We start from the raw sequence: 13,046 nt of genomic DNA, 5'->3' as shown, positions 1-13,046 counted from the left end.
ACTGTTGCCTTCAGAAAGGCCACCAGGGCAACCCTTGCGAGGGCAGGTGTCCACAGCGAGAGCTTTCAACGGCTCTCCTGGGAAGCCCTGCAGGCCAGCAGGCCTGGGTCTAGGAGACAGGAGAGGCAGACTCTCCTCAAATCCTCACCAAACAGAAGGTTTGGGATGAGTCACTTAACTCCCTTGTCTTGATGCCATCACCTGTGAAATGGGAATAATGACAGGCCCTATCTCCCGGGACTCATGTGAAGATTAACGAAAAAGCTGTATGGGAAAGGGCCCAGCAAGGTTTCAAGCACACAATAAGGGCTGCACTGGCCATTATTATTGTTGTCATTATTAATTACTATTATTCTTCCCCAGCAGAGTCCTGATTCATCCTGGCTTTAGAGGCCTTCCACGTGGTCCCAAACGTCTTCTGAAATGTTCTTGTATGGCTCAGTTCACCAGTCTTCTGTTAAGCCTGTGTTGCTTCCCCCACCCTCCCTAAACTTTTGCCAATAAGAAATAGACAAACCCCTGATTCTATGACACTCACTCACACACACACACACACACACACACACACACACACACACACTTCTTCCCTCAATCTTCCCATCTCCCTAACTAGCACTTCATTTACCCAGTTGTCAGGCTAAGAACTTTGTTGTCATCCATGAAGCTTCTCCTGCATCCAACTCATCAGCTAATTCTCTGAGCTATCCTTTCAAAGGATAGTCAGAATCCAACCTGTTCCCACCAACTCTCTACTCGGTCATTCCACCCTCATCTTTCATCTGAACCAGCACGATCTTCACTATCTCCTTATTCCTATGAGTTCTGGAACTCCACCTCTTGCTACAAGAATATAATTTGTTCTATAAAGCAGAGTGAAACTTTTACAAACACACATCTGATCTTATCACTCCCCAGGTCTCAATTATCCAGAAGTCCCATGTCATACCTAGATAAAATCCAAAATTTGGCTCCTGCTGTTTCTTCAACCCCATCATTGCCTATTCCCCTCTTCCCTGGCTCACACCACTCCAGTCACACTAGCCTTCTGGCTGTTCTTTGCACACACTAAACACTATCCTGTAGTAAGAGCCTTGCACTTACTGTTCTCCCTGCCTGGGAAGCACTTCTTGCAGAAATCTACTTCATCCAGGCTTCTGTTCAATAGTTCCTCACTTACCTTATTTAAAATAGCACCCCACTGCCTGCCTTTAGTTTTGCTTCTCTTACCCTTGCTTTCTTAATCGGAGGGCTTTACCATTACCTAACCACACTAAATAGTTATTTATCATTTGATCTACTACTACAAGGTTTCTTGTTCATTGCTGTATCTTCAATGCCTAGAACAGTGTCTAAGACATATAAAACTCTCAGTAAATCTGTGTTGAAAAAATGATTGGATGATCCTTGTCTTCCCATGAAGATCCTTACTTCTCTTTGCCACATTCATATTTTTCAAGACCCAAGTTAACTCTCATCCTCTTCACAACGTGTCCTCACACTAAACCAGCCCACACTGATTTTGGTCTCCCTATGTACCTGTGTTATTTATTACATATGGCTTTTGATTGGCATTTAATCTTTACATTAGAAAACACACCTCTACCTCTCCCACTTGACTTTTGGTCCCTCAGGGGACAGGAAACCATGCCTATAATATAATGAGAGCTAATCTTCATTTTGAGCACTTACTATGCTAGACACAGTGGCAGGCATGAGGCAATGAGGTATACCTGCCTCATTTCATGTGATGTTCATAGCAACGCTATGAAGAATGTTACGCTATGAAGAAGGAACCCTTATTATCCTCAGCTTACAGATAGGAAAAGAAGGGCTAGAGAGAGGTTGTTACTGGCCCAGTTTACCTGGCCATATAAAGGCAGGGCAGGGAATTCAACCTAGATCTCCCTAATTCCCAAAGCATTTTCTCCTAACCACTATCCTATACCATCTCAAAGGCCATGCTCATCAGTTTGGCCAATCTGCATTCAACAGACATGGTTGAAGTATTGTCTAAGTATTAGACAATAGACAAGGTGTCTAATACTTCCGAAAGGTAACGGGTTTTACCTTAGGACACGTCGCTAAGAGATGACCTAGCTCAGTGTGTTTCATATTCAAAACCCTATTCTTCAATAACTCAGTCACACTATTATCATGCAGGAGCTCTAAGAAGCCATTCAGAAAACACATACAAGACTGCAATTTGCTTCAAAAATTGGATGTGTCTTGAAAGAGGAGCTGAATCAGTGTTTCTCTGCCCTCATCTGGTAGCCTCCTTTAATAGAAGCTTATTGTAGCACCCACCCCACTCCCATGGCCAGACAGATTTTAATCAGTTCCTAGGAGAATCAAAACATAAATGCTTCTAATTGACTGCCATAGTCCCAGCATTAAATTTTGCTGCTTGCCTAACCTCTAGCCTTTCCTTTATTACAAAATCATGCAGAAGGAAAATAAAAGGCTAGGGAGGTGGTACCCCTCTTATATGGAAAAGAAGCAAGGAGAATGTTAAGAGTTGAAAGGAATTTTTGAGATAATGATATAAAATACCCGCCTTTTACAAATGAAATAAGGGCTCATAAAGGCTAAGTGATTTGCCCTGGTCCCCCAGCCAAATAGTGGCAGACTGGGGACTTTAAATCCAAGCTTGACTATGACAGCATTGTTCATGGATGGTCACAATGAGACCTGATGCAAGGTTCATTTAAAGGGGTTAAAGTCAGAGATATAAAAACTATAGTCCATAGGAATGCAGACTGTAACAAGAGAAGGGGCCTAAGTTAGATCTACTTAATAGAAGAAGCAGGTTGAGTCCCTAGAAAATGTGACCTGCCCCCATTCTACAGTTCTTAGGGTAATTTTTCTACTAAAGACCTCTAAGATGATTTTGAGCATATCAGACAGGGAATACCTAATGGTTGGCCTGAATGTTACCCAATAGTCAGACTGGTGGAGAACCTTCAGTGAGAATAAATATAGATGAGAGTTTGGGTGAAATTCCCCAGTGTACTAAATAAGGATCCCTCTCCCCTCCCCTCCCCACCTTGTGTTCCTCCCTTCTCTTCTCTGGTTTTCCTTTCCAAGGACCTCTCTGATAAGACATTCCCTTAACTGCCCCTTCCCCACGTCTACCTTTCTTCCACTCAATATTAACAAGGGGATAGATTCACACCTTCAATGACACAGAAGCATATCAGGACCAACTTGCTCTGACATGGCCGCCCTTTCCACATCAACATTTCCATTCCCTAAGACAAGCAGAAATATAGCATCTGGCTCTCATAGAACACAGTGGGGAGCAAGCATGGCAGTAGGGAATCAGCATCTTTGGGAAAAGCAAGGGGATGGGTAACACTATACTGCACATAACACTACTCAATTCTCACAATAACCCTCTAACCTTGTGATAAGCCTCATTTTAAAGGCCCACCCTGGTCTGTTAGCCTCCAAAGCCTTTGCCATTCATCACTAGGTTTCTTCTAACTAGGGAACTCTGCTAGGAGCTTTGCATGTTATGCTATTCTCCAGGAAAAACCCCTGAAAGCTAAAGCACTAACCTAAGGCCAGGTACCATAATTGGTGGCACAAAGCCTTAAGTCAGTTCATTTTTCCCTGCCTAACACTTCCAGATTCTGCTTTCCAGTGCTCCTCACTTTTTTGGGAGTCAGAGGTCTCCCACCTACCTTTCCCCAACCCTTCCTGCCTCTGACTCTTGAGCAGCTGCTCATGTCTTGGCCAACAATGCCAAGAACTCCATGTATTGTTTATCATATTCAAAACTACACTGTTTTTAAAAAAATTAAAAACTGATTCCACATTATGGTTTTCTGTTATTTTTATAGCAAAAATACAGCATTTCAACTACAGTAATGCCAACCTGTGGACTCATGCAGGAAATGAACCACTATTCATTTGCAACACGAACCACTATTCATTTGCAACATTTTCTACTGAAAAACTATTTGTTTATATATACATTCCCTACCTGAAGAAGAGATACATTCTTCAAACTCAAACTGACAATGCAACCTCAACTCATTGGTCAACTATTTAATGCATGAGACTTCGCTGAAGAGGGGCTCTAGAATCCCTTTCCTGATGCTGGAATCTATAAAAGCTACTGAGAGAAAATGGCACTGACTGATTGCCTCCAGCAGTATGCAATAGACAAGAAAGTGCTTCAGCAGGGCAAATGGCATCTAGAAGCAGACGTCTTGCATACAGTAATGACCTTTGTCACTCAGCAACAAGCTGAGTGCAAGCCTGGCTTTGCACTGGAAACTAAATGTGAGAGTGTATGTAGTTCTCCAGCCTTGAATTGCTGGGCCACTCCAAGAACAAACCATGATGGCCTGGTCCCCTGCCAGCAGCACGAGTTATGCCGCCCAATTGAGACAGGTTCCTATGAAACCAGGGGTACTTTCAGAGTGGATGGTCACAGCACTGCTTCCTGTCATTATCATACAACACCTCTGAATAGGAATATTCCTGGAGTATCAGGATGCCTTGACAAAGCATGGAAGTGCGAAATCAGAATAGAGGCAGGGTTGAGAGGCAGTCTGCAAGGAAGTCTTAGAGATATCTATACGCCTTCTGATATAAATATGTGCTAACCACCCTGGGTTTCTTCAAATTGCTTTTGGCAGGACAAGTATCTAGAGAAACAAAGACAGTTAACTAGGTCTTCCTGGATGCCAGACGACAGTTAACTAGGTCTTCCTGGATGCCAGACACCTAGTCCCCACAATGCGCCTCAGGGAACCCTGTACCTTCTTCACAACTGTGCTACCTCTCTGATGCACTCGCAGAACTGTGGCCATCTGTGAGTGTGTGATGGCTGAGCAGGCACAGCAACCAACCATCAGGAAAGCTTGGTGAGGGTGCACAGAACACCAGCTGACTTTCTCCATGGACCTTTCACTCTAAAATATCAAGGGGCCTTTCTGCCACAGGGAACTTCCTCCTTGTGGGACCCCAGCAACTGATCCCCCAATTGAAACAGTTTCCTTTTCACCCTCCAAAGGTGACCAGCTTCTCCTGCTGTGCCATTCTGTCTCGGCCTCCCAAGGGCCCCCTCTCGGACTCAGCTCTGGCCTCTCAAAGCACTGGCCATCTCTCCTAAGGTTAGTGCCAACGGCAGCTGAACCACTGATTCGGCCTGTGACCTCACCACAGGAACTCCGATATTTGGCTCAGGATTGGAACCCTGGAAAACGAGGGCCTCAAACGACAGGCAAGAGAAGAGCAGTCATGACCTCTCTTAATGCTGTAAGAGCCAGAGAGAAGAGTTTGTTCCATTCTCTAGGCAGCAATGACAGAATAAGGCAAGCAGGTTTTTCAAGAACTCTTCAAAGTAAGGTCAGGGGGACACTCCATACCCGGAGTCACGGGAGCGGAGCCAAGTCACGAGAGGACATGGACTACCCGAACTACTTCCTCTTCAAAAAGCCACCAAGAAGAGCTGGGACACCGGCAGGAGGCCACTCTCGCTCTAGTTCCCACATGCTCTACTTGGCTGCCCACCAAGGCGAGAAGAGGCAGAAGTAAATTCAAAGCCGCGGCCTGACTGACCGTCAAACGCTGCCCGCAGAGAGCACAAGCCTTCCACAAGATGGCGGCTCCCGCTCCTTACCCCCACCCCCATCCTGGCCGGGTGATGGGCAGCTGGGTGGGGGCGGGACAATGGTCCACAGAGGACAGGGCAGCCTCCTGATCCTCCCTACTCAGGGCCTTAGGGGTACATTCTAGTTTTCCCTGTCCTCTTCACCCAAGTCCAGCTCCTCCACTCTCTTTAGACTGGCCACCTTCCACTTGCATCTATAGGCTTTTCTTTAGGAGAATCACTGCCCTCCACAGAGGGTGTCTGCTTCCTTTAGGTGCAGAATTGCCTCTTCAAGGTAACACTGCGGTGCCGGGATTCTGTAAGGACCGTCAGAGAGGCATTCCCAAGAAAAATAGAAAACCGGGGCAGAGGGGTGGGGCTGAGAACACGGACGAGAGCTTTCATTGGACGAGGAATCTGCCTGTCATAGAAGCTCTAGTCCTGTGAACCAGAAACACGAACCCGAGGCTGGAACCGAAACCGGACTCAGAAGCCAGAATCACCAGTGGGGGGAGCTTTGAAATAAGAAGTACGGGGACGCTGGGAGGAAAAACAAGGAGAGGCCTTGTGACTCCCTGTGGGGCGTCTGTGGAATAGGATTGGCATTATTTCTAAAAGAGTCCTTGACCACTGTGATGCATGCCCAGATGTTAGCCGAAAACGGTAGGGGACAAAGCCAAGCTCAGAAGTTAGCATGTTATTATTGACTATTCATCCAAGTAACATTTAGAGCGTGGGTTCTGCGGTCAGAATGTCTGTGTTTACAGACCAGCTCCAAGGTTTATTAGCCATGTGATCGTGAGCAAGTGAATTTAACAGCTAACCCTCTCTTTCTATATCTGTAAATTGGGGTTGTTGAGACTGTTAAATGAGATTCTGCAGTATAGTGTTGGTACAGTGACTCCTAGACAGTCGACCTTTAATACTTGTTAATCCTTAGCTGGGATTTATTAGCATCTTATTTAGTACAGCACTAAACTGGGCTCTAGAGATGAGAAGAGCAGTTTTAGCCTATTTTTTTTACGGGGAAAAATAAAACAAGGAATTTGGGGAGTAGGTGGGGATATCTGTGTAGCTTCAGCCCCTGGAGATACAGTAAGGGGACAGGAAGGTCTAAGGAAGACATTGTTAAGATCTGTTCTACTTGCAGGCTGCTGGAATGCAATATACCAGATACAGAAGGGCTTTTAAAAAGAATTTATTAAATTTCAAGATTATAGTTCTAAGGCCCTGAAAATGTCCAAATTAAAGCAAGGCTATAGAAATGTCCAATCTAAGGCATCCAGGAAAAGATACCTTGGTTCAAGAAGGCAAATGGCATTCAAGATTTCTCCCTCAACTGGAAAGGCACATGGTTAACATGGCAATGTCTGCAAGCTATCTCTCCAGGCTTCTTGTTTTATGAAGCTCCCCCACCCCCCACCCCAGGGCATGTTCCTTCTTCATCTCCAAAGGTCTCTGACTGCATGTGAGCTCTAAAGCTTTTTCCAAAATGGTTCACTCTTGAAGGGTTCCAGTAAGCATCTGCATCTTGAGTGGGTGGAGACACATCTCCATGGAAACCATCTAATCAAAAGTTACCACCCACAATTAGGTGGATCACATCTCCATGGAGAATCAAAAAGCTCCCACCCAGCAATATTGAATGAGAATTAAATAACTTGTCTTTTCTAGGGTACACAACAGATTCAAACCAACACATTACACCCTTTGGACCCCCAAAAGACATGTTCTTACCAAATGCAAAATACATTCATTCTATAACAATATCAGAAAGCCTTAAACCAATTCAGTAACAATAGAAATACAATACAAAGTCAGAAATAGTACAAAATCTGAAAAAAGTCAGTTAGAGGCATGGTCTGTCCTAAGGCAAAATTCTTCTCTGGCTCTGGATCTGTAAAATTCAGAACAAGTTATCTGCTACCAATATACAAAGGAGGAACAGTCATAGAATACATATTTCCATTTCCATAGGGAAAAATTGGAAGGAACACAGGGGTCAAAGGTCCAAGCACTTCCGAAAACCTGCACGGCTAGCTCCATTAGATTTCAAAGTCTGAGAGTCATTTATCTTCAGGGCTTTAGAAAGCTGGCAGTCCCACCCTTTCCAAGGGCTTATGCAGCGGCCCACCTCTTGCTGAATGCAACCTTGGGGGACATTGGGGAGACCACCTTTATCTCGATTCCACCCTTACCAAGCATGGGGCCACACCTGGGCTCTCTGTCATCTCCGGGGCACATGCTCGTCCCTTCCATGTGGTGGTGGCCAGGCGTTCCCCAATCCCCAAGGGATGTGCTCCACCATCTCCAAGGACTGAGGCAGCACAATATTCATAGCTACCTGGAAGGCAGCCTTGACAGAGTTCCTGACCAAAACCTTCTAGAGCTTAACATCTAAATGGATCTGCATTATATGCAATCTCTACAGGCTTTAGGGGAGGTGAGAGACTTCTGAACACCCTGTCTCCTATAGTAAGGAGGCCCATCCAAACCAAGACCTGTTCAGGCTAAGAAAGCTGAACTCAGGAAAGCACTTGTTCATAAAAGAGTATGATGGAAGGGATCAGATCTCAGGCTGCAAGGCTAATGTCCTTGGATTTAAATTCCCTGCTTTGCTTATGAATAACTGTGGGACCTTGAGCAAATCACTTGATTTCTTTGGCCCTTAGTATTATTGTCTGTAAAATGGAGAGGATAATAATACTGACCTCAAAGGTTTTGAGATTAATAATGTAACAGTGTGTCTGATACATAGTAAATTCTCAAATGTTAGCTATTATTATCAGTGCTACAAATGCCCATAGCCTAGCCCTTCTCATAGTCTCATATTCCCCATTTTTGCCTCTGAGTTTCATTGCACCCAGTAAAATGGGAGATCCCAAGAAGGAAATATTTAAACTGTTTTCTTCTTACCTCTCCACTTGCAGTAAAATGGCTTGGCTTTGCTGACCTTTAATTCTAGTCCCCACTCAAATCTAGCTATTAGCCAAGGCAAAACTCAGCCTCCGGAAATTCATTCCCAGACCTGGTACTGTTCACACAGTGGGGATTCAAAAACAGCGAGCAGTTCTTTACAGCTGGAATCTAAGATGTACATGGGAGAGTAAACAATGTGGGTTAGGCTCGTGACTTCGGGCAGCCCTGAGAGGAGTGGGTAGTGTGATTTTTCCCCCTAAAGGATATTTAGCAATGCCTGGTAACATTTTTGATTGTCCCAACTGGGGTGGATATGGTTTGCTACTGGTACCTAGAGGGGAGAGGCCAGGGATGCTGCAAAACATCTTACCATGCTCAGGGTACCCCCACAACAAAAAATCATCCAGCCCCGAATATCAATAGTGCTGAGGTTGAGAAACCCTGGTGTAGAGGGAGATTTTCTGAAAAGATGGAATGAAGCCAGATTATGGAGGGCAAGCCTAAAAGGAGTGATCGAACGGTTTTGAGAAGGAGAAGTGATATGTTCTATGCTGTGCTTTAGAGAGATGATCCAATAGATCTAGACCAGGGCCAGTTGGGAAGCCATAGCAATTATAATTAACTAGATAATTTCAGAATTAGGGCAACAGAAAAGGGAGTAAAAAAGACGTGTTGAATGAGAATTTAGTTCTTCTACAATGTTTCTACCATCTATTACCTCCCATCCCCTAAAATCTAATATTTGTTTTATCATCATATAAATACCATCCATTTCTGAACCAAGTAGCAAACTACAGATACAGTCTCTTTCATGTACAGTCTTTCACTTTTCAAGTTTAATAATTCTTACTTTTACTTTTATGTAATTGCAATATACAAAAATGTATATATAAACCAGCTTTGGATTGGCAGTTACTTGAGGAAGAGGGTAAGGGGATAGAATGGAACAGGATTGCTTTAGCAGTGATTATAGCATTTTATTCCTTGAAAAAAAACCAGATTCTGATATAGCAGAAGTGTTTGTTGCAGTATGGTCTGAATTTCCTTATATGGTCAAAATATTTCATATTAATTTTATACCTATATAAAGAAAGAGTTGTGAGATTAGGTAGAATTTAACAAGGTAAAATTGTCAAACACTTTTGACTCATACGATGTAAAAAGTTAGTAAAAGAAGAGTGAAAATTATATGCTACTGTTTTTGGTTTAATATAGTAGGAGAATGGGCATGAAAACCAAGGTAGGAATTGTTAAGTGGAAAGGATTGTGAGTGTGTGTGGGTGTGTGTACAAGGGCACATACTATGGGGGGAGGGCTGACAAGTAAGATGAATAATCTTGCTAAGCTTGGTTTTCTGCAGTATATAGTCTGGAGATTTGGCCATCAGCAGGCTAGATCTGGAATACAGGATTTAAAGTCAGGTTTAGCCTCAGAGCCTTGGCTAGCATCTGCTTTGGGAAAGCAGGATCGTTGGAGCCATGGGAGTGGCTGGGCTTTCCAAGGGAAGGAGTGTAGAGTGAAAAAATAAAAAAGTGTGAAGACTGAACTTTGGAAACTATCAATATTTTAAGTGATTAAGCAAGAAAAGTATATATTAAAGGAAACCAAGGAGTGATTCCAGTAGCCAGAGGGGTACAAGAATAAGATATTGTCATGGAAACCAGGAAAGAGAATTTCTGAGAAGGAAAGGGCGGATGGACAATGCGATTAAAGGTTATGGAGGAGTGAGAGGGTGGGGCTAGGAAGGAGCCATTGAATTTGGTTATAGTGGGAAGCATTAAAGCAATTTCACTAGAGTAAGGGGCCTCTCATTCATTCATTCATTCAAGCTATTTATTTATTGAGTACCTGCTATAAAAATGATCACTATCATTCAAGAAGATGAAATAGACATTTAGGGCCAGAACAGAGAGGAAGTAGGGTTGGGAAATAATTAGAGTTTTTGTTTATTTCTTCACCTCAAAGCATAGCTATATTTTCATATTATATCAATATACGCTCATTATACAAATGTTAAGCACATGAAAATATAAGAAAGTTCAAGTCACCTTAAACCCTCCTTACTGAGACAACCAGCATCCTCACTTCTGTAACAATTTGTTTAAGTATCACTTTATACCTATGCAGACATATACATATCTACATGTATATGGATATCATAGCTTATCTGTTTCATCATCATTTTTTTTGTGCTTAAAATGAAATTTCTTATTAAAAAAATCAAAACCAAAAAAAAAAAATTTTTAAATAAAAACGAAACTAGAGAGAATTAATACCTGGGGGTTGGTACAGCAGGGTATGTACAGGGGGAAGCCCCTCACCCCTGGCCCACCCCCTATGTCACCAACCAAGGCAGGGGGGAGAGGTTCCCCAATTGGAACGCAATGGCTTGTGAGTTCTGAGGACGGGGGAGCCAGCTCCTGGCATCTGCTGGTGATGAAGATGTGGCGGAGTGGGCAGGGGACATCTTGATGGGCATGAGGCTGCCAGGCGCCCCGCCTGAGGCCCAGACCCCCGTCCTCACTCAGGTCACTGCCTTTTGCTCCCTGGCGCCCGCCCAGGACATGGGAGTGGGCAGCCCATTGTGGCCCGAGCCTCTGTCCGAAGAGTCGCCGCCTCCTTCCTCCTGTCCCCAGGAGGAGGTCCCCGGTTCTGTCAGGGAGGACAGGTGGGGGGCAGGGCTGGAGGTGTCTCACGTTGGTAGAAAGGCAGAGAGAAGCCGGGGCACAGGGGCAAGGACTGTGTCCATGGGGTGCGGACAGTCACGGAGAGTGAGTGGCCGGGCTGCTTCTATTTGAGCTGGGGCTGAGGCAGGTTATATTTTATATCACTTTTGGTGAGAAGAAATATTGAAACATCTGTCTACTACAATAAGTACCAAGTGGAAGAAAGTAAATGAAAAACTCAAGAGAAAGAGCATGGGGGTGCAATTCACAAAGTCCAGACTATGGAAAATCATAAGAGCAAGTGGCTCAGTTTTTTCAACAAATAATTTGCAAGGGAAACAAAAATATGGGAGCAAGAACTTAAAGATCATTTAAGACTTACTTGACATATCAACCAAATTTGGATATTGATTTGAATAAATGATTGAAAAGAATTTTAGAATCATATGAGGAGATTTAAACCCTGGCAGGACATATGATATTTTTTAAATATGCTTAATTTTTACATATAATAATATTGTCGGAATCTTTTATAGATCCACTGAGATATTTGTGAATGAAATAATAATAGATAGGATTTTCTTCAAAGTATTCCAGTGTGGGTATGTGTTGGAAGTCTATAGATGAAACAATAAAGGGGGATTCATTAACTATTCTCCCAATATTTGTTTATGTTTGAAATTTTCCATCATAAAAGTTGAAAGAGAGAGAGCAATTGCAGAGTGGGGGGTGGGCAAGGGAGAAAGAAGGGAAGGGAAGGAGGAGGAAAAATGAAAGAAAAGGAGACTCAGTGGAAAAGACAGAAAGAGAGAGAGAAAGAAAAGGGACTTCTTGACCATGGGGTTAATCAGGAAGCATGCAGGGGATCCTGCTTTAGAGAACAAAAATAAAACGTCCTCTTTAGAGGGTGGGCCACAGTGGCTTAGCAGGCAGAGTTCTTGCTTGCCATGCTGGAGACCCAGGTTCGATTCCCAGTCCCTGCCCATGCAAAAAAAAAAAAAAAAAAAAGAGAAAAGTGATTTTGGGGATTGGATTGTGTGCCCCAATTTGGTCATATTCTTGGTCCCGGTCCACATTCTAGTGGATGTGTACCCATTGCAAATAAGATTTCTTTAAAGTATTACTTCAGTTAAAATGTGGCCCAAATGAATCAAATGGGGCTTTAATCCAGATTCCTGGAATCTTTTGCAAGCAGAGTGAAAGGCAGACAAGAGAGAAGCCACAGGAAGCAGTCAGCAGCTAGAAGCCAACAGAACTCAGAAGAGAAAGGAAAAGATACCACCATATGTATTGCCATGTGACTGAAAAGCCAAGAACCAAGGATCACCAGCAGCCAGCCCCAGTATGCCATAGTCTTCAGGGAGAAAGCATCACCTTGCTGACAGCTTGATTTTGAACCTCTCCTAGACTCAAAACTGGGAGACAATGAATTCCTACTGTTTAAGCTAATCCATTGTATGGTGTCTGTTTTAGCATCTAGGAGATTAAAATAGGTGGACACAGTGGGTGACGGTGGCTCAGTGACAGAGTTCTCACCTGCCATGCTAGAGACCCAGGTTCGAGTCCTGGTGCCTGCCCATGTGGAAAAAAGAGGGAAAAAAAGCTCACAAAAAAATAGGTGGACACTGGGAATCTGAGATGGTGAGAAGAAATGGAAGAATTTCAACTTGCAGGGCCTCAGAAAGGCAGATAGCATAGTCATCAGCTGAAGTACAGGAAGTGGTTTTCTCTGAGAACTTAAACAGAGCAGGCTCAGAGGATCCACTATGGGGAAAGCAATAGATTGTCAATTAAGGATGGATAAGTACTCTGGAACAGCACTGGATCCCCTGCTGGGACAATGGAGCATGAATTGGAGA

The 13,046-nt window shown here is 43.7% G+C and overlaps 1 protein-coding gene across 3 annotated transcripts in view; it reads right to left on the bottom strand.

Annotated features, from left to right (window-relative positions):
- Positions 1 to 5,744, bottom strand: part of GRIA1 (glutamate ionotropic receptor AMPA type subunit 1) — a 394,307-nt gene extending 388,563 nt beyond the window's left edge. Inside the window, exon 1 of one of the 3 annotated variants that reach the window (XM_077137459.1) lies at positions 5,379 to 5,744. The gene's annotated coding sequence lies outside the window, so the exon portion shown is untranslated. Of the gene's footprint in view, positions 1 to 4,769; positions 5,348 to 5,378 lie in introns of those variants that run through there. The other 2 variants (XM_077137460.1, XM_077137461.1) reach the window with 2 other exon arrangements.
- Between the last annotated feature and the right edge of the window lie 7,302 nt (positions 5,745 to 13,046).

This window comes from Tamandua tetradactyla, chromosome 20 (assembly GCF_023851605.1).
Source record: "Tamandua tetradactyla isolate mTamTet1 chromosome 20, mTamTet1.pri, whole genome shotgun sequence".
Taxonomy (NCBI): domain Eukaryota; kingdom Metazoa; phylum Chordata; class Mammalia; order Pilosa; family Myrmecophagidae; genus Tamandua; species Tamandua tetradactyla.
This window is presented reverse-complemented; position numbering and strand designations above follow the sequence as displayed.